Source organism: Eschrichtius robustus, chromosome 1, assembly GCF_028021215.1.
Source record: "Eschrichtius robustus isolate mEscRob2 chromosome 1, mEscRob2.pri, whole genome shotgun sequence".
NCBI lineage: Eukaryota > Metazoa > Chordata > Mammalia > Artiodactyla > Eschrichtiidae > Eschrichtius > Eschrichtius robustus.
In genome coordinates this window covers 155793866-155810987 of record NC_090824.1, presented here as the reverse complement: position 1 = coordinate 155810987, position 17122 = coordinate 155793866, and the positions used below count along the sequence as shown (strand labels likewise).

General features: G+C 39.0%; 1 long non-coding RNA gene across 1 annotated transcript in view; it reads right to left on the bottom strand.

Moving 5' to 3' along the window:
* Positions 1-16244, bottom strand: part of LOC137760566 (uncharacterized) — a 33323-nt gene extending 17079 nt beyond the window's left edge. Inside the window, exons 1-2 of the long non-coding RNA XR_011073365.1 lie at positions 16188-16244; positions 1713-1798 (exon numbers count right to left, since the gene is read on the bottom strand). This is a non-coding gene — a long non-coding RNA (uncharacterized lncRNA). The remainder of the gene's footprint in view (positions 1-1712; positions 1799-16187) is intronic.
* Between the last annotated feature and the right edge of the window lie 878 nt (positions 16245-17122).

Genomic DNA, 17122 nt, shown 5'->3' with positions numbered 1-17122 from the left:
GGAAGGCATGAGCAAGGGAAGATTGCATTCAAAATCCTTGCTTCTGTATTGCTAGCTGGTGGGAGGCAACAGAAAAACCCCTTGTTCAGCAAAATTTATAATTGTGCCTCTGAGGATGCACAGTAGGCCATGAGGGCAGGGCAGGAAGGGAGGTAAAATGCTCTATTTGATAGAGGGGGGGAGATGGACTTGCTCCTGGAATCTGAAAGAAGGGAACCCACTCAGTCCTGTGGAGAGAGAGCTGAGAGATGGGCAAGGTGCCGGGAGGTCACAGAGAAACGTGCCCAGCACGTTCATCAGTCAGGGTGGCCGATGGACTTGTAAAGAACAAGGTCGAATATACCCAGTTCTAGGTTATTTGCCTTCCTGCAAGTGAACTCCAAATCTTCAATACAAATCCCTATATTTATAAATGCTGTAAGTGCACTGTTTTGGGGGGAAAAAAAAGGAAGAGGGCGGAATTCCTTGTATGTCCTTGTGGAGCAGTGTCAAAGGCTAAGGCCCTGAGGGGGTTAGAAACCGGGGTAAGTCATTGGACTTCCCACAGAATATAGGATAATATGGGACAACTTTGTTGTACTCTCTTTGGAGACAATGAGTTTTTTTTTTTTTTTTTTTTTTTTGGTTGTTTCCAATGGTGAGCACACCATTGGAACCCAACTCAAGAGATAACTGTTAAGTACTCAGGAATTTTGCAAGGTGGTTAGTTGTCAAACCATAGGTAGCTTGAAATTGACCATAGTGGGAAGATTTGCCCCTTGGAGAGCAGCAATCGCTGCAAATCAAGGCTTTTTCTTTCAGAAAGACTGTTTGCCGGCACACTGGTGGTTTACACTCTAGTGATACCAACTTAACTGTGGTTTCAGATCATACAAGCCTCGTTCCCTGAGGTCTCCCATTTGTGCATGTGATGCTTGCTCTGCCTGAAACGTTTTCTTTTACATTGTGTTCCTGAAAAACACCTGTTTCAATACAAGATGCAAGACTCTCCTGATGAGATATTAGCAGCCCTCCTAGTATCTTCAAGATGTATCTTGACTATGCACAGAGCCCATTTCTTTTTTGTGCCTATTTTTCTTTCCACGGCTCTACTAAATTGTCATCAGTTTGAGGTCAGTATCTGAGTCTCAATCCAGGCATCTTCAATATCTTGCATAGTGCCTGGCATGTAACAGACTCTTAAAATATGTATGTTGAATGAATGAGTGAATGAATAAACATCTGCTGTCTCTGTGCCAGGCAGGCGAGAGAAAGAGGTGACGGACAGGCACATTCTGAATGAGGTTACAGTCTAGTGTTTCCAAAGGAGGAAAAGCAGTATCAAAATAAATAAAACAAACAACCACAGGACCAATCATTTTACAACGAAACCTCATCTACCAAGAATTCCCCATCCATGAGTCTAATTTATTCTGAGCACCAAGGAATGAAAATGGACTTCTGAGCCTTCTCAGTGAAGGTCTGAGGAAGTCGAAGTCTGTGCACTTTACTCCAGGAGAAATCCCAGGCCCTGCCTCCCAGACCCATCATTCTTCATGCACTTCTGACAACTTCTGTTTGGCAGTTTTTAAAGCCACAGTAGTTTAAAAAGAAGATAAGAGAGAGGTGACTGTCAGAGGTGGGCATACTGATAGCAAAGAAAAATGATAGTTGTCACACTGACAGGAAGGAAGAGATATATAAAAATTATAAAAACAAACAAAAAACTAGACCTGAGAACTCTTCATTCACAGCAACTTCTTAAAACTGCAAAATGTTCTTGAGCAAATGGTCCCAGAATGTTGAGTTCCAGGGACACCTAGTAAAGAAGAGAAGAGAGAATTTTGGTCACATTATCTACATCCGTGCTCTTGCTCTGTTTCTCATTTCACCTGTGACCTTAGGCAAACTACTTAACCTCTCTGAGTCTCAGTTTCTTTATCTAAAACAAGTGGAGATTGCAAATACCTCCCTACAAGGTTTCTAGGAGCAATAAATAAGATGAAAAGTATGAAGCTAAATGAAAATATATTTTTGACAGTAGAGTAACTATATAAATATGCACAAGGTATCACATACGTAGATATCTTGCCTACCACAAAATGTGGTTCAGAGAATTAGAAATGGAAGGGTGGTTGGGCACCCACTTGATTGTACTTCCCACTTTACAGATGAGAAAATAGAGGCTAAAAGTACAGATCTTCCCAATAGAATGAGGGGATGTTTGCACAGATTCCTTATTTCACCATTTGTCCTTTCTCTGAGCTAGGTCAGAAAGAATGGATTCACAAAAGAGACTCATCACCAACGTTCAGATCAAAAAGAGAAGATGATTAAAAGAAAACTTTTTGTCTTGACAGAATCCTTCAAGATCCTTAAAATTCATCTGTTTGTGATTTGATGTAGTGGGTCGGATAGGAGCTCCAACTCACAGCTTTGCTTCACCTTGGGATCATGAACCAGTCAGCTTTTATTGTCTGCCCACCCCCTACAGACAGAGATTGGGATTGGCTCTTTCATATATTCCATCTAATATTCTTTCATCATCCTTATGTAGGACAGATTATAATCCCTTTTTTCAAATGAGAAGTTGAGACTTGGAGATTTATTACAAGACTTGCCCGAAGGCATTCAGGCAATTAGTTATAAGGATGGCCCAGGACTGCTAGATCAGGACTAAAATCAAGTTTATGTCAAAGAATATAAATTACTAAACACTTTGTATATGCTAGGTCCTGGTCTGTGCTTGTCCAGTACTTGTTCTGTTTCATATTGTTTTATCAAATATCCCTAAGAGTAGCAAGCTCTGTGAAAAAGAACAGCCTTGAGGTGAGATAACAATCACTGATGGGTTTTTCAGCTCCTAAACTCACGGGAAGGTGACCCAAAAAGCAGTCCCTTGTTACAGAATAGACCTGCTCAACCCTAAATAATGGTTCTCCATTTTCTTAGGCAAATTGAAATCCCTGAATATGAATTTTCAGAGCATAAAAAAAGATGACTTTGGGATATTCCATATATTCTCAGAATGTAAAAATTATTCATCATCATTATATATAGTTTGATTCAAGATTGTTTTATTGAAAGAGACGTTTTCTTCACAAATTCCCTCCAGCCTGTCTTACCAGAGTAATTTCTCACTATATTTCTCAATGCATTTTGTTACATGATACTTCCTGCTGGTCTCTGCTTACTTCCATAATATTTGAATCTGCTTATTCCTGTCTCAGCAAGGAATCCCCTCCATCCTCAACTTCTCCAACTATTCACACCCTTCTTTCTTTCAAGTTTTCACTAAAAGGCCCTTTCCTCCATGAAATTCTTCTTGATCCTCTACGTTTGAGAAAGAAGAGAGGCGGGGCAACATTTATTGATCTCCAGCTTTGTACCAGGATTTATGCTGGGAGTATGGTACTTGTTATCTCATTTAATTCACGCAAGTTAATAACTGGTGTATATTATAAGCATGGAGGGAAAAGAAAGGAATGTCTTAACGTGTTCAGAACCCAACGTATTCTAATTACAAAGGTTCTGACATAATAGCATAAAGACATATTCTTTTTGTGGGTGATGGAGCATCTGTGTATAGTAGATTTAAGCACATTTTGCTACTTCATTCCATGTGGCACTGCTAACAGAGTATTTGTCACAAATATGTGTACAGCTAGATACTCAGGAGCAATTAAGACTCAGACTCTGCTGTGTATATTTCAGGGATGAATTGATCTTCTCTTTTGGAATATAGAAATGTCCTCATATTTTGTATCAATATTATGTTCATATCTGTAGCTCAAAACCATTCATTCTTACACACCCAGAGAAGTAATACCATTTTGGCAGGTGATATTCTACAGACGAGCAAAGAGTATTTTTTGAAAGCATTAGAGACCTACTAAAAATTGTTGAGTGCTGGGGTTTGGGGAGATGGCTTAGGAAATGGTGGGTACAGAAGGGACAATTCTGATTTCTCTCATAGAGTAGGTTTTGAAGGGTGAAAAGGGCAGAATAGGTCTGTTGTTTACCTTGTTAATCTTGGAAATTCATGTTTTTTAACAGGGCTCTTTATGCTGGAGAAGATTCTCTAAAGGAGCTAAGCCCATACTTTGAAAAGGGGAAATGTTTCAGCCTAAACATGTTGTTTCCCCACCCTCATTGGTCTTTCCCCCAAGAGATCATACAGGGCATTCCCTCCTTATTCATTTCAGAGCAAGAAGGGCTCTCACCTACTGTCCAGATGGGTGCATGGACCTATGATCTCAGTCCCAGCCATCCACGCTAGACCTTCACACAACATAAGGCAGGGTAGTCGCTCCCCAGCCAAGAGGACAATGGGAAAAAGATGTCTGTTTCTCCAGACATGAAATATCTCTGAGACTGTGAGCCTCCAACTGAATACTGGTCTTAACACAGGTGAAGTAAAGGCAATTTTTTTTTTTTTAAATTTTAAGGGCCTCAATTTAAGAATGCAGCTTTTGCTGAGTTCCAAGCAATTCACATGGCCACGGTTCCTCCTATGCACGGAATTGTTACTGCCGAGGTCCTGAGATGGCCCACGGTCTGGATCCACTTACCCTGGACCAGCGCTTCTCAGCCCTTCATGTGCACATGTGTAGCCCCGAATCTTGTTAAAACTAAGGTTCTAATTCGGTAGGTATGGCTCAGAGCACAGCACTGACTACCGGGAGTCATTTTACTTTCAGAGAAAAAGACAAGATGTTCTAGTCGAGAGACATGTTTGGTGTAATAAACCAGAATTTGTTCTCAGAAGTCTTAGTTAAAAGAGTCATTTTCAGGATGGGTGAAAACTCAACAATTTGAAGACCTATGAAGTCTCCCAGAATTAGCATTCCTGGTCTGGAAATCTTATAAAACCAATTATTTTCATTACATATCCTCTATTTGAGGTTTAATCTGAGGGGGTTGGACATATATTGATTTTCACAGCATTCCTGAGTTTCGCTGAAATCTTTGCTGAAATTAATTTAGGAAAGTTTTTTTTTTTTTTTTTTTTTTTTTAAATTCAACTTCAAAATTATTTCTCACACTTCTATCACCAATATCCAATTCATTTTAAAAATTGAGATTTGATTCTATTACTGAACCAAAACTTTTCCTTGATATGGAGGCAAAGGACTAGAAGAGGATAGACTACAAAAGTTATTGTTTTTAAATGTTTTGCTTCAGTATAAGCTAAATATACAGACGATCGCTTTGTCAGGCTCACCTGTGGAGTTTGGCATTCTGATTTTAATAACCTGGGGAGAATCTTAGCCACTTAGCAGAGTGGTGATTTTAAAATAACAGTAGGTGATTTTAATGTGAAGTGTTTGAGATCACTGGGTTAATGATATGGTTCTTTGTATTTATATGCATTTGGCAAATATTTGCTGTACCTGCTCCATGCCTGGGCGGGCTTGGGAGATACAAAGATTTTAGCCCTAAGGGACACCGTAGTCTATTGGCTGAGATTTCCACATTTCAACTTTTGTTCCTATTGTTGCATCAGACCTACTACCTTTATGTTAAAGAATCTCAGGCTGCGGGTTTGCATTCAGTTAACAGCCTGTGTGTGAAAGTTAAGTGTATCCACCTGTTCCATTGAGTGGCCATGGGAAACGTTTTGTACATGTGCTTTGGGAGGAAAAAAAGAAAAGACATTTATCTTAGCTTTCTGCTTCCTATGATGACCCAAGGCTTTCATTTTAATAAGGAATTCCTCTCTTGGCAGAGAAGGAAGACAGATGGTATATCTTTAAGTACATAACGTATGCTTCCTCCACATTATTTTTGGAGAGTAGAAAGTATGATTAAGGGAAGTGAACTCATGCTGTGAAAAACAGACCCTGCAGTTGGGGTGCCTGGGATAGCTTCCATATGCACCAAGGTGATGGGTTTTCCTGATCCCCTCTGCCATCTTCATTCTTGCAGGATTTGCAAGAACAACTCTTTCTCAAAGAGAGACCATATGATTACAGTCAGTGAATGACCAGTTGATATAACCTGCAAGGGTTTTCCAAGAACCATAATTAAAGATTAGATGTCACTAATATAGTTTTCGGTAATTCTGGCAAACTCATTAGCAAAGTTCTTATATAAGATGCTTAGGAATTAATCCTCACATTCTTTCTTGTGCTTCCTCTGAACATAAGGTTATTGTTGTTTAAATATATTGGTTTAAAAATACCGTTCTGTTATGGTTACCAGGGGGGAAGGAAGGGGATAGGGATAGATTGGGAGTTTGGGATTGACATGTACACACTGCTATATTTAAAATAGATAACCAACAAGGACCTACTGTAAAAAAAAAAAAAAAAAAAAAAAAATACCGTTCTGCAGACAATACATAAGAGAGCATATCTATAGCATTATATGACAATTATGATCAACTTTTCCCAAAAGGTAACTGTGACTTTTCAGGAAAATGCCATACGTGATTTCAACAAATATATTCAGCAGGATATCAAGTAGGGTTCTTTGGCCCCTAGTAGGCAAAAGCCCAAGTCAGAATTGCATAAACAATAAGGGACCTTCTTGGCTCACATGATTAGAGATACAGAAGAGTAGGCTCTAGGGAGGACTTAATCTAACTGTCTGGTCCTATTTCTCTGTGCTTCTCTTGGCTATGCCTTTCTCCACGTACTGGCATCAGCCTCAAGCTGAGCATGAAGACTGGGGCATTTCTAGCTCGTATTTGTGCATTTGGATGTTCAGAGCATTGGAGAAAGGGTTACTTCCGGAAAATATCTCAGACAAGTGAGAAAACATTCCCAGTCAATGTCTCCTCACCTCCTGCTTGACTGCTATTCTTTTCCCTTCAGGCCATATGGAATTCCATGAACTTTTCTTTTGTTTGAGAGACTGAAACCCAAAGTTCATACTCAACCCCTTGTCACTGGATTAAGAGAAGATTTATTACATTTATGGGCCACTTCTCACAGAGGAAATAGTGTATCTGTCAAATGTAGCAAGTTTAGCCTGACTGTTCAGACAACCATACAAGCCTGCTGAAGAATTATTTCTGGTCCTTTCTGTTTGGTGTTCCTAGGTCTCACCTCCAGAAAACACAGAGCAGAGAAGAATCAGAGCATCCAGTTCTACTTATCAGGAAACATTCAACTTTTATGGCTATACCCTGTTTTATCATGTGTGTCTGATTTGGAGTTTTTACAGAGCAAGTGGGTGTCTCTGAGCCATTGGTTTATCTGAGATTGCAATGACTTTGTCTCTTTAATCAGGAAACTGGGGTGTGGGGACATCAACTCAGCTAAATTTTAAGCTTAATGAAAATCTTCTACCCTTTAAATCTTGGTTGTCATCATGGATACCTAGGGAAGTGCCTGCAGTAAGTGACCAGGCTTCATTTCAGCCTTTCCTGCATCTGTGGTTCTAAAAGTGGAACCATTGGCCTCACCACACTTGTCCACTCAAGGAGGGCATGGGGTCAGAAATGCCATGATGGATGTCAGACCAGAAAGGCTGTGTGTGTGTGTGTGTGTGTGTGTGTGTGTGTGCATGTGTGTGTTTTGGCATACCTGGTAAGTATTTATAACAGGTCTTTCACAACACTACCTAAGGTATCATGAGAAATATGTTCCTTTAATTAATTTAGAGCATATTATAAATCTAGGGAACAGTTATGGATTTTCAAATATCTTTTTTAAATTAGAGGTATAATTTACTTACAGTGAAACATACAAATACTAAGCATGCAGTTTGATATATTTCTGTGTATTTGTTTTAACTGAAGCAAAACTGACGTAGCGTGACATGCATGGACCTTAAGTACAATTTGATAAATTTTGATAAATTAAACACTGATACCTCAAGTGAAATATTAAAAAATTCTGTCAAACCATAACGTTCCTCAGGTCTCCTTCTAGTTTATCCCCATGAAACACAGGCAACCACTCTTCTGATTTCTATCAATATAAAGGAGTTTTATCTGTTTCTGCATTTCATAAAAGTGGAATTATACACAATGCCCTCTTGTGTCTGGCTTCTCTCACTCAACATAATGGATCTGACATTCATCCATATTTTCACAGGCATTCATTTTTTGATGCTGAATAATATTCCGTTGTATAATTATGTTACAATGTATTTACACATTCTCCTCTAATGGGCATTTGGGTTGTTTTTAGTTTTTGGCTAGGGCATATCAGACTATCGCCCCCAGGGATGGAACTGCCTTATGTCTCTCTTGCCTAAGAAAGGCTTGTCCTCTGGAATCGTCAAGACTTCCTTTAATCCTCATTCTTTGATTGTTCTATAGAAAACTGATCATTTTTCTCATCCTGTTACTTGTTGCTTCCTTGGAAGTAAAAGTCCTTTGCATTCTTTGCATCCTAACTGGAAATTGAATTTTTCTCTAGGGATCATTGTTTGCCCTTGGAAGGTGTATGTCCTTAAAATGTACCTGTATTCTTGTGTATGTATGCATAGTTGTGTGTATGTGCATGTGTGTGTGTGTGTCATTTCCAAAAATTAGTGAGAGGGACCTATGCATGCACATAGCATTGTGTGTGTCCATTTTTTCTAGAAATTAAAGAGAGGAGACTGAAGGAGTTCCTGAGGAAGGCATGAAGGGGATGTAAGTCCTTATTACAAGAGTAGAGAAAAACATAACCCTAGATCATGGACGTTTTCCTGGGAAGTGCTGCTGGACTTGGAGTGCTAATGCATTGATCATGACCAACCCTCTGCACATTTTATTAAAACAAGCTGAATAATTGGCAATTGGGGAAATGTATTTTAGGGAATTTCCTTGATTGGAAGAGTAAAATGGATACTAGAAAAAAAATCTCCCTGGATAGGCGCTGGCACTTTTCTAAAGAGGGTAAGAAATCATAGAGTTAAAATTTGAAGAGTATGGCTCTCTGATAGAGAGTGAGTAAGGATAAATTTCAACACGGAGATGCAATGCTAATATTTGAGGGGGGGGTGAATGAAAACAGGCTTCTAATAAAATGCTTAAATGTCCTCTCTGCTCCATCTTTCTAGTTATTCCCAGTCTTACAATAAATTATGTAAGCTGCATACAGTTTTGGCTTAGTGGCATCTGGGAGAAAAGATCCAAGGAACAAGGATCAAGGATCCAAGTACTGTGCAGGGAAAGGTGAGTGATGGTTCATGGGAAGATGAAGGGGAAGGTACAGAAGACCACGATGTGGAGCCAGTGCGGCCAGCAGCGCGAGAGGAAGAAACGAGACTCTCCCGATCCCACATATGGGACAGGAAGAGTGCCCGTGGGGAGTGGAAATGCTGATATGTGGGCTACATATTTGGGGGGAGCTTATTTTCAAAACAAGTTCATTGATTTTTTTTTCTGGATGAAAAATTAGACTCACCGAAACCATCCGCAATCTTACCTATATTTGTGGCCATCCTTTCATTTAATTCTTAACAATGACAATGGGGTAAGTTTTGCTCTATCTCTTTCAAAGTTTTTTAAAAAAAAACTTTTTTGAGGCAGAGAAAGGGTAAGAAAAGTAATATTTATTGACTGCAGGCCCTAAGTATAGGAAGAAAAAAAGGAGATTGTGGGAAGCAGAGACAGTGGTTGCCCTATCTGAAGACACTGTCTTTCTTCACTGCATTCTTAGTGCCCAGCACCGCACCTGGAACAGGGCATTTGTGAATAAGCACATGGATGACTTGCCCAAAGTCGCATAGTGAGAGACGGAGAAGTCATTCTCTGCTGTTTCTGTTAAAGGTGTACATTTTATTTCTTATAACTGATCTCACCTTTCTCATACCTCACTGAATCCTAGTTGGGGTGAGCTTGGGGCAGGGAGTGGTCACAGCGGTCAGAAGTACTAACTTGATCATGAATATATCTCAATCGCTTCGGGTTTAAACAGTTCCATTCAGATAACCCAGTCTCCTTTTAGATAATTACTCAGCCTTTTAAATTCCCTCCCCTTTCCACTGTTCTACCAAAGCTGACACCCAGGATCCATGGAAGGCTGGGTGCACTCCATCTCATAGGAGTGATGGCAAAGATGTCCAGCTCTATGTGCTTGGGCTCCAGTGCTGTCCTCTGGGTCTGCTGGTCTCCAATGTGTTGTCCTTTGTATGCCTGGTCAGGGTGTCCTGTGAACATCCCATATGGAACAGGGGCCAGGACTGCCTGCGTTATATTATATTACATGATGTTGGCCCTGCCCTACATACTCTGGATTTAATACACCCTAATGGTTATGGAGACACATACAGGATATAGCGCTGATGAACCTTTATAATCAGCAATGTGGCTTCTATTACAAGAAATAACCACTTCTATAAGCCAAGAAGTACATAGGCCAAGACTTTAATAGTCCCTTGGAGCTCTCCCACTCTCTATCATCCACAATTCTCAGGGCTAATTAGGCCCTTGACACTGACCATGTGACTCTGAAAGGAAGTACTATGACTTGACTCAGACCCTAAACTAGGGTCCCACCCCATCCAGGATTCTGGCCGGAGGGGCGTAAGGACACAGGACCTCTTGATTTGCCTCACATCTGTCTCCCTTACTTTTTACACATTCAGTGATCAGCAGGGGCAGATTTTCTACTTATTTCTTCTAGTGTATTCAGAAATGCTCTGAAATGCTGTGTTCCTTAGGACAGGAGGCCTCGTGGGCTCTCCTTCACAGGCATATAATCTGCGTACTCCGAACTAGTTGTTCACAGAAAACCAAGAGACAACCAGGAACTAGGGATGTCCCAGGAGTAAATGCAGCAGTTGAGGGTTTTCAAAGTATCATTCTCATTACAAAATAGTCATGTTTTTCCTCTTCATAGGAGACAGCATAACTATGTTGTTTTCCCACTTGAGACCCATTGGTGAAAGACTAGCCTTAGGTAAAAGATTTTTAAATACACTTCAAATCAGACTCAATATATTTGTGGTTATAGGGGGCTGAGGTTGCTTCTTTTTTATTTGTTTTAGGTTATCATTAGATAATTAAAAGCAAAATGCTTATAAAAGTGACTTTATAGAAGGTCCTAGAAATATTCAGTGGGTCTAAGTCCAATGCCTACTTAATACCTTTCATAGATGCTCTGAAAACTAACATTTTTGTGTGAATCTGCACTTCAGCTTCAAACTAAATTTTTTTTTTTTGATTCGTTTCATATGTTAGCAAGCATGTCCATGCATGGTAACCATTCAGATGGTTGGGTAATCCTTCCAAATGGTGACAGCATCCCCAGGGACAACTTGAGGCACACCGCAGGGAAGATTATTGAGGGGAATGATTTTAGATCACTCATACCGACTTCAGAGAGGTCTACCAGCTGCTAACAGCAGTGAACCATTAGTTTTAAGTGTTACTGGTTGATTTTAAATCTGAGATCCTCTTCATGGGATGAAACTCCTGCAATCGAGACAGCCCAGTTCCATCAGTTCTAACCTGCCAAAAAGGAATCTATGCAGACAAAAGCCAGAGGCATATGGATGCTGGAAAGAAAGTGCTTCTACATCTAATTTTAGTTTAGTTTTAACTCTTGATTAATGGCCCTCATTTCCAAAATACTGACAAACCCAAATACTGATGACCCTTATATGGAGGCATATGTGTTAAAGTATCAAGGTTAAAAACACTACAGTCTCTCCAAATTAGAGTCAAATCAAGGTGATGGTTATATTACTGTAGTATCGTAGTTAATCACTGCTATTGCTCTAAGCCAGTGGTTTTCCCCTTGGCTATATATTGGAATCATACAGGATGCTTAAAAAATATATGGCATACCTGGTTCTAATCCAAAAGGTTCTGATTTAATTGTTCTAGGGTGTGGCTTATGTAGCAGGAGTTTTAAAAGTTTTTCAGGTGATTATATTTGCAGTCAAGGCTGAGACTTGCTTCCCTAAGTAGCAACAGGTGCTTAAATAGTTGGGTGTAGGACATGAAAGGAGAGATGCTTGGCTACCAACTGGCTTTACCTGTTGAAGGTAAAAAAGGCCTTGGTCCATTTTGCACCAATATTCTTGGCCCTAAGTAGGGTCCCGAACCATTTTGCTTTGCCTGAGACTGTCTTGGTCCTATATCCTGTGCAAACAAGGACTAGGGTCGCCTTCATCATATGACCTGCTGGGAGTCCCTGCAGAGAAGGCAGGAGGGAGACACATTGGTCCAGAGAAAAGGAGAGTGTGAACTAGTCAGAATAGAAAGGACATCCCTTTGCCAGCAGAGCCCAAAGCTAACCCAGTCTGGACCAGCCAATATCAATGTCAGATGGGTCAAGGGGAAACCTTGGCAGCAGGACTTGTTGGCAATGCCAGTTCTTGCTGTTGGCACATGCATTGGCCACAGAGCACAGGGAGATCAGCTAGGTGCTTTGTGACCACCTAGAGGGGTGGGATAGAGAGGGTGGGAGGGAGACGCAAGAGGGAGGGGATATGGGGATATATATATACGTATAGCTGCTTCACTTTGTGATACAGCAGAAACTAACACAACATTGTAAAGCAATTATACTCCAATAAAGATGTTTAAAAAAATAAAATAAAAGATAAATATGTTTAATAAATCAAATGAAAGGTGTCTCTGTGGAGAAAGAGAGAAAGAGAGGGAGGGAGGAAGGAAAGAAGGAAGAAAGAATGAAAGGAGGAAAGACAGAAAGGAAGAAAGAAGGAAAGAAAGGCACTATAATCAAACTTCAAAGACAATTACCAGCTGGAAGAATATATGTACAACACATACAGCAGATTAAAGATTAGTATTTGCATTAAAAAACTTTCATGTATCAGTAAGAAAAAGAGAAATCAAGTGATGCTATAATTCATTCATATGGACATATATATACATTAAAATATGTACATCATTATAGCTACTTTTGGGAAGGAAAAAAGAGAAATGGGTCCAGGGAGGAATAAACTTCAACTTTAAACTTAATCCCCTATTTCTTTAATGTAAAAAAAAAAAAAAAAAAAAAATGTAAAACACTATGTTTAACACAAAACACTTAAAACGGGCAAAATGGTAATATTTGTTCGTCTGAGCACGCAAGTAGATTTTACACTTTTCTCTGTACTTTTCTGTAGTTCATTAAAGAAAATTTTAAAATTGTCAAGGAAACAGTGAAAAAGTATTATCTGTGTGTGCATGCATGTGTGTGTGCGTACCCTTCTTGCTAGATTGCATGCCAGTATTTTTTTTCTAAAGCAAGATTGGCACATGATTCTTCAAATAAATGAAAGTTCCCTTTCAGTGTACTCAAATGGCTAAAATAAGTGAATGTGCTATTATGTGGTTTATGTACATAATCCTTTAACTAAAGGCCTAAATCACATTGTTATGTTTTTACAATGTGCAGCACACAGACATAAGAAAATCTAGAAGTGGAACTTTATCCTGAAGAAGATTAACAAACATAAAAACATAAGTGGGGACAAATTATCAAGATATAGGAACCAATACCTCAATTTTCACAAAAGGGAAAAAGTGCTAGTATGATAGGGTGGCAAAGTAAGCCCACACCTTAAGTAAAATTATGAAGAAAGTTTGCTTTGCGTTCATGTTGATAAGACACTTTGGACAGGAAGTAACAGAAAGTACACCTTAAATGTGCTCAGACAATGATGACAGGCATTATTACACATAACAGGAAGGCAGATGGTTGATCGGAGCTTGTCTGATAGCATCACTCTTTAAAGGTCTCTGCTCTGCCAACCTGGAAGTTAGCCTCCAGCTAGGCTGGTAGAGTCTAGTCTCTATGTCAGAATTGGAGTGGAGACCCATTCCTGAGCCAGTTACAGACAAGGGGGTAGAAATGCCTTGATTGGTTTAGACATATAGGCTGGAATAGCTACTGGTGAGTCAAACACTATTTCCTCTATTACCTCTCTGGGCTTGTTTTTTCCACTCTTCCCTGGTATTGAATATTTAGGCTCTTTCATTTGCTTAACGTCTTGTTTTTCTTCTTGCTATCAAAATTGAAGAGCAAATTCCCATTATCATGTATGTATGTATGTATGTATATATTTTTAAAATTTTCAGTCTTGTCAACCAAAAGGTCTTTGGAAAAATACAATAATGGATGTCCAGCTTTAGCCATTAAGTTAGAATTGGGGAGTTTTGGGCAGTGAGGTGTGAAGTTACCTGATTCTCCTCCCATTACCTTCCTCCTCTTTCACCCTTCTATAAGTAATATTATTGCAGAGAATTTGGAAAATACTTATGCAAAGGGAAAGTAGAATTGCCTGTAATCTCACAACCCAGAGAGAAGTACCTTATATTTCAATATGCATTCTTACAATGGAATTAAAATTATGGAAACCCTTCATAATATTTGTTTGGAGAAATATGTTGGACTTGTATTGGTTTTCTACATATTCTTGTATAAATAGAGAAAGGCTTTGAAGTTCTTCATAAGTGCTTAAGTAAACTTTTCCTTTTGTCCACCTTCTCCCCTTAAGGAATGTGTTGGTGCCTATCTGTTGAGTCAGCAGTAAATTCTACATAAACAACTATCCATACTCTGAGGAATTAGGGTTCATTCCACAGTGTCTGGCTTCATTTTTAACCCTGAGGACCCAAATCAGGAGAACAACCAGAGCTCACGGTCACCAACTTGCCTTGGTGATTAATGCAGTACTTTTTCTCCTGAAACCCAGAGACAACTTAGAGGTGTGTATGGAAAAGAGTGCTTCTGCTGACAAGAGCAGTGATGGAAACTCTAATGCCAGTGAGCTTCATTCTCTGTGCTAATAGCACCCCATTTGGCCAAAGCTTAACCTTTCTTCGAAGCAGAAGATCCAGGATCTGTGAACAATAAAAATGACAGTCCTGTGGTGCCAGGCTGGAAAATTACCCCATGTGAGCTAAACTTTTGGCTGGTCACATAGATTTTATACTTTGCAAACTGCCCTCCCCTACCATGTTTGCCATCATTCACCAAGGAAGGAACGCTTGAAACCAACACTGTTCTGCTTGGCATTGCAAACATCTCTATTCACAGCTATTGTTCTGAATATGTAGACTGAAGTCAAAGGCAGTCAGCTCTAGCTGCTAGAAACTGCCTGAAAGATTGCCCACTTCATCACTCATTCCTTCAGTTGTCATGCATAGTATGATTGAAATTTCCTTTCTCACTCCTTTTCACTTTGGATTATTTTACCAGAAAGATACTTTTTTTTTGACATTAAATGACCCTGAAATGATCTCTAGTGAGTAGAATGGATGAAATATATATCTTCATGGTGAGAGTTGGCAATGCTCAGATAGATACAACATGATTTCATTACCTCATTTTAGTCAGATGCCCATGACATTTAGGTTAGCAAAAAGGTCCTAGTGGGTAGAAACAGTAGTTACATAAAGTCACATAGCCCTGGGTTTTATTCCTTGTTCACTGGCTGTATAGAAGGTTGACATCTTCCTTAGTCTCTTTTAGCCGTTATGGTCTTGTCCTTAAAACAAGGACAATTGTAAGACTACTCACCAAACAGAGTGTGTGAAGTTTAAATAAAATAATGGATGTAAAGTACCCATAATTATTAGAACCTGCCATGGATGACTTATTTAGTAAGTATTAGCTTCCCCCAACATCTCTCTGTGATACAATGGCCATAGACCATATATGATCCACAAAGAGAGGATAAACTTTTAAAATGTTAATGTGTTTCCGACTGAGTGAGTTAGGATGCCAGAGAGAAGCCAAATCTCAAAATTTCCCTTTTTCCAAGACCTAAAAATCAGTGTCTTAGACGGGTCTTTTAAATATAACAAAAAATACACCAGTAGAAAGGAAAGGTGGGTGGATGCTGGCTCTGTGGTCATTGAAAGAGAAGCCAAGCTTCACAGAATACATAGTTTCATGAGGTGCCCCACCACATAGTTCCCAACTTTACCACCCACAAAAGCACTAAAGTGATCAGAAACATCAACCACATTTTGAAAACAAAATTTCATTGCTTCTCTAGTTTGGAGATATGTAGATAATGAGATGAAAAATATCCATGAAATTAAAAGTTCCTCAACTCCATTCAACCTCCAGGGCCACCTAGAGGTAGCAGCAATCTTTGGTGTTGGCCATTTGGTTTCTTGATGCTGAGAAGAAAACAGTGGCATAAAAGTCACAAATGCTCAGAACTAACTATATCTGACAATAAATAAGACAGTCAGAATATAAAAGATAACATATATAAGACCTAATCTTGGGAGGCAGCAGATGGTACCTCTCTCAACTCTGTGGACTTTTACTAACAAGCCAAAATTCACTTACCGGGAAGAAAGTTGAGATGGGGTAAGAACAGCCTTTCATCAGATTGTGCAATGAAAGCAATGTCTTAAATGTTTCAGAAGTTGGTGGAACTATGCGAAGTTTCACAGTAACCCCACACAGGGTGGAGTAAAATTCCAATAAGAGTGAGTCAACACTGGTATGGAGCATTTAATGAGGAGAAGAGCAGGAAAAGAGAAGAGTAGAAATCCACTTATTAAATCCTCCTTCCTGCCATCAGACTGTTGCCAATAGGGAAAAAACAACAGGACTCATAGTAAATGAGAATAGAAGGTTTGGGGTACAGCTCCCAACATTAAGCATAAGAAAGATTGACCTTTTCAAGAACCAGCTTTTGGTTTTGTTGATTTTCTCTATTGCTTTCAGTTTTCAATTTCATTGGTTTTACTCTAAATTTTATTATTTTTTTCTTCTGCTTCCTTTAGGCTTAAATTGTTCTTTTTTCTCTAGTGTCCTCAGGTGAAAGCTTAGATTACTGATTTAAGATCATTTTTCTTTTCTAATATGTGCGTTTAATGCCATAAATTTCCCTCTTAACACTGCTTTTGCTGCATCCCACAAATTTTTATAAATTGTATTTTCACTTTTATTTAGTTAAAATATTTTAAAATTTCTCTCGAGACTTCTTTGACTAATGTGTTATTTAAGTGTTTGTGGTTTAATCTATAAATATTTGAATGTTTTCCAGCTATGTTTATGTTACTACTTTCTAGTTTAATTCCATTGTGGTCTGAAAACATCTTTTGTATGGTTTCTATTATTTTAAATTATTAAGGTATATTTTATGACCCAAAATGTGGTCTATCTTGGTGAATGTTCTATGTGAACTTGAGAAGAATGTGTATTCTGCTCTCTTTAGATGAATATTTTATAAATGTCAATTAGATCAAGTTGATTGATAGTGCTGTTCTAGCTCA